The 5000-nt window shown below is 39.0% G+C and overlaps 1 pseudogene across 1 annotated transcript in view; it reads left to right on the top strand.

Moving 5' to 3' along the window:
• The first annotated feature begins 3875 nt into the window (after positions 1-3875).
• LOC149114962 (uncharacterized) overlaps positions 3876-5000 on the top strand; it is a 6047-nt pseudogene continuing 4922 nt past the window's right edge. Inside the window, exons 1-2 of the transcript XR_016206184.1 lie at positions 3876-3905; positions 4772-5000. The exon at positions 4772-5000 is cut by the window's right edge and continues 562 nt beyond it. The product of XR_016206184.1 is annotated as an uncharacterized LOC149114962 (transcript). The remainder of the gene's footprint in view (positions 3906-4771) is intronic.

The raw sequence follows: 5000 nt of genomic DNA, 5'->3' as shown, positions 1-5000 counted from the left end.
AAAGGAGATTTCAAACAGGAGCTCATTTCCAGGTAAGAAGCCGCAGTAACTGAAATTGCCTTAGTTGTATACATGTAGTTTTCGTAACATGGGAGTTTATGGCCCATGTTTACATGTGAAAATAATCAATTGTCTTGAGTGTCGATATTCATTTTAATGGAAACGTTCAATTTAAGTTTTACTGATGTTGGCCATTCTATACAGGAGCAACCTCATTGCCAAGCTAAGTTATTCACCTTGTTCCTCATGTTGCACAACCGTTTTTATTCTGTATGTTACAGGAAGTCTACGACTGGGCCGGGGCAAATGAATCCTTCCCGCCCTCTTTCACCCTGCATAGGGGTAGTGTGATGGTTTCTCACGAAGAAACAGTGCAAAATGATGAAACTTCAGATGTCACAAGAGAGTAAGTAGACAATGTGATTTGCTCAACTTTAAAGTGGACACTTTTTAAAATTTGACCAGAAGCCATAATCAGGGACGGAGACCTTCCCCGATTGTGGCTCCTGAATTGACACAACAATCGTAGATATGCTTGATAGTCACAATACCGAAAGTTACCCTACCCATTCTCGCATACCCAGGCGTAGCTAGTAAGGCATTACGTATTTCCCGGCGACGCGATAGTCTAGAAAAGTCTACAGAAACCCAGACAGTCGATCCTCGCAAGCGACCTCCCAAAATGTCAAGTCTGGGTGGCTGCTTACGGGAGCTTAGACCATATTTGGTCAAAATTTGGCCACATTAGCATGTTTATTTTTAATTCATTTATGGTCGTCTCTTTTAAGACTTCCAGGAATGCAATGTTACATAACCTTATTATCCAGTTTTCGCTTCATTATCTGTTTCAATGTTAACTTTTGTTTTGACATTTTTCTGTATTTACTTCCTGCAGGAGGAAGAGGAAATGGAATCATTGTTTCAAACTAGGGTTAGGGAAGTCATTTTTATAATGTCCATCATTTAAACAAATCAAGTCTAACCTTGCAATCGGACTTATATGTAGCCAATATAGGTGGAGTTTTAACCAATCTTGTGAATGTGAAGAAGATCATAATATCTGCTGCTAAATTTCTTTATACCTTCCATGTTGCTATTTACTTATGAATTCGCAGGGACTCATTATTATTGCTCACTTTAATTCGGACTTAGTTGTTAGGAACTTACCTTCGGTCCACTTACTGATTCACTGAGCAGAAATACTCCTAGTCGCTTCATGCAACAGAAACCGGGATAAGCTCCGGCCTGATGGGCCACTTGGCTTGCATGCAGACTTTACCTTTACCATCCTGGATGTGCAGCTTAAGTGTCGGAGCATTTTTGAAAATGGGACGTTTTTGAGATCCATACTTCTTGCGGTGAAGATGTCCTTAATTTTAAGCGTGGTCACTCAGGATCAGGTTCTTTGTTAGCCAACTCACGCTCAGTCGATAGACTTCCTAATTGAGTCAGGACACTTGGGACCAGGCTCCTAGGAACGTACCCTGGTAGATGGACTTCCTAATCTAGCCAGGACACTTGGGACCAGACTCTTAGGAATGTACCCTGGTAGATGGACTTCCTAATCTAGCCAGGACACTTGGGACCAGGCTCCTAAAAGTCTATCTAAGATTCAAAAACTTACTGGTGGGCATGGGAGGGGTATTAACAAGTAGGTAATAATTTTTGCTGGATCGCTTGAGACAAGTTTCTTTGTGAGGCACCTTACCCCCGGTTGATAGACTTAGACAAGGACACTTGAGATTTTACCCTTGCTCGATAGACCCTCTAAAAGAGCCACAACACTTGAAAGCAACCTCATTGTGAGCGGAAGCATTTGGGACCGGATTCTTAGAATTCTTCCAAACTTTCATCCATATTCTAGTAAGGCGTAGTATGGATACGCAGAAACTTAATTTAACTGTGCATTAATTTTCATATCAAATCAATCAATCGGAGCAGGTTCTTATACTATCAACATAAACACAATACATCTCTTTGTTTCTTGGCCACTTAGTTCGGTAAATTGAAAGGGGGTATTCTACTCATGTGTCTAACAGCCATCCTACGTTTAAAGGGCCCGGGATAACTGTTTGACACTTGTGGGTAGAATACTTCCCTTCTATTATCGTTCACAGGTTTCCTTCAAGGGGAATTATAATTACCTAGAAGGTGCGCTGTCAAAAACCCTGGAAGGTAAGAACTTTTCATTTAGTTTTATGTTGAAAAAAACATCAACTCAAAACGTTCATTTAAGGTACGAGGCTACGATTTTCCTTTTGTCTTAATATCTCTCTTTGTTCTACAGATTATTGTTTCCTTATTTTTGTGCCTCTTCAGCCATTATGTAAACTAAATACTGTTAAAAATCAAATAGGGGGTCTTTGTGTTTGAGAAAGATATTTTACGATTACTCTGGGCTGGTTGGAGGTTAGTAACAAAGGTGTTGTTATCATTGCAGATGCAGAAACTGATGCCAAAGAAGATGGAGACGATAAGAGCGATGATAACAATGACGTGTCAGGCACGTCTTTAGAAAAGAAAAAAGGAAAAGAAAGGACCGCAACAGAACAACAGCCAAAAGACTGAAGAAAAAGAAAGAGAAGGAAGGAAACAACAAAACTGATAACTGATTTTAAAATATTTTGTCAGTTTAAAAATTGTCATTTTTAAACAGATTTAAAAATCATTGTTGCACCTTTCATTGACATGCTAACTCTGAGGTTCAGAACGAAATTTGCGATTTCTTTTTATGCTGCCTACAAAACGATTATCATATAAACGGACATCTTAAGGCACAAACAAAATAGATCAAAATCCTACAATCACAACTCAAGGGCACGATATTTCTTTTACCCTTATTTCTGAAGTATAGCCCATGTTCCAAAGAGGTCCACAGCATGACTGATGGGGTATTTTCAATGATGAATCTCCAACTCCATCGTTGACATGTTATTTAAAGCGTAGTAAATTAGATGTATTTTACTTAGATAAATAGATCGTGTTGCAGTTTGTACATACAATAATGCATGTATTTTCCTTAGGATAATATTGACAGAATATCGTCTGAATTGTGCGAGAACTTACAAGAAAAAAGAAAGTTAGGCTGGTTGAGGACATGCAAGTGAGTCGCTTAAATCGCTTTATTTCTGCTATATTCTTATTTTGTATCTTTGTGTCATGGAAAACCGGTGTCGAAAAGAATTCACCAACAATAATTAGTTACTCATTAGAGAGTTTAAACTCGAGCGCCGTATTGTCGAACAAACCGAATGTCTTCAAGTGAGCGACAACTCAAAACCAGTCCACAATCAGGACAGCTCAAACCAAATGGACCAAACATGGATACATGTGCTTATGGATTTCAGATGTTGCCCTACATCACGATATTAGGCAACTTAAGCAGCAGACGTCGCCGGCCTGACGACGGCAACCGGAAACGTGACATTTCTTTCAAGACGTCACTGTGCATGTACAACATGTTGACCTGACGTTGCCCTGAGGTCGAGAACGTGAGAACGTGGAGTTTCACGTTGCGACGAAAATGTGAGTACTTAATCTTTTGGTTTGATCCCTTTTAGCTTACTTTTGTGCTATTTTGGTGCCGAACCAAGGTAAAGTTGCATAATGATTGCCTTTATGCTTAAAACAATGTTCTGGAAGTATTCCTGGACTCATTTTTTCTTAACTGAAAAATTGTTTTTGGCAGGTCAAACTAGCCTTCAGCGAAGAGGTTGCTTTCATCCAACATAATGCCGCTCAGTATAATTAGTTTTTTCAGATTTTCTCAACGTATAATCGGTAGATTGCTATAGCTTGAAATAACACTGATTTTATTTCGGCAATCCCCTCGTCTTGGTATTTCATTTAACGTAGAGGCTTCTTTAATTGACTCGATGAATTTTGTATTTGAACAGTGTGTACAGGTAAATTTTTAATGTTTACAAGAGCTGGAAAACTTCGCGCTACCAAATTGTCTCGCCTGGATTTTATTTCTTGTAAATACAAGATTATTGCATCCTTCGCAGAATGCTGTTTACGATTCTTTATCAAAAGAGCTGGCGAAACTCCTGTATTTGAGTGGCCGATCAGTGTGTCGAATGAAAAACGCAGTGAGCTGAGATTTTGTTCAAAATCTATATGTGTGTAATCTTGGCAGTCTAATAATACACCTGTTTTTTTTTTTCTCAATGAGCGGTGATACAAACTTTGGTTAAAAATTGCAATTAATTGCTTTAGCAATACACATTTTACAAGTAAAATAATTTTTGCTCTTTACGTTTGACATTTCAAAGCAGGCAAAGTTTATAAACTTAAATTGTTTCGTTATTTTTGGCAATGATTTTACATCTCTTAGTAAAACATGAACAGCATAAGGTTTAATTCCATTGAGTTATTTTTCAACTATAGTTTATCTTCAACTCGTAGACGGAGTGGACAAAACAAAAAGATGTGATGCTAGCCTGAGAAATCCTTCTTAAAGGATGGTAACTTGCTGTCGCATCTGCAACCTGAAGCCGTTCTAGCCCCAGTTTCTTATCGGTCGTTACGTTGCCGTCGTCAACGAAAACATCTGTTGCTTAAGGTGCCTATTGAGCCAAACCTGGGCCCAACCGCAAAGCCGAAGTGTTTTTCTTGCGACTAGACTGTCAGGAAGAATCAGGCGGCCATATTGTGCAAAGGCTGCAAAAGAAGCTATCAGAGCAAGTGTGTGGGGCTACGAAGGGACGACACTAAAAGACTTCACAACTTTCAAGCAGACTGGAAATGTTTGACTTGTTCTCTACCACAGTTTAGCGATTCATTCTTCGATTCGTTTAATTCAAGCGAACTTTCAGATCATGGGCATTTAAACAATGCGAATAGCAACTTCTTCGACACTTTGCACGGATATGCAAATAAGAACTTTATCATCGGAAGTTTCAACATAAACGCTCTCGTCGGAAAATTCTGTGAACTTCAGGACTGGATCGAAACGTTCGACATTTTGTGTCTACAAGAAACGAAGATAGATGCATCAT

This window comes from Orbicella faveolata, unplaced genomic scaffold, assembly GCF_042242905.1.
Source record: "Orbicella faveolata isolate gen_17 unplaced genomic scaffold, um_ofav_v1 contig_13, whole genome shotgun sequence".
NCBI classification, from domain to species: Eukaryota; Metazoa; Cnidaria; class Anthozoa; order Scleractinia; family Merulinidae; genus Orbicella; species Orbicella faveolata.
The sequence above is the reverse complement of the archived record's forward strand: the minus strand, read 5'-3'. Positions and strand labels throughout refer to the sequence as shown.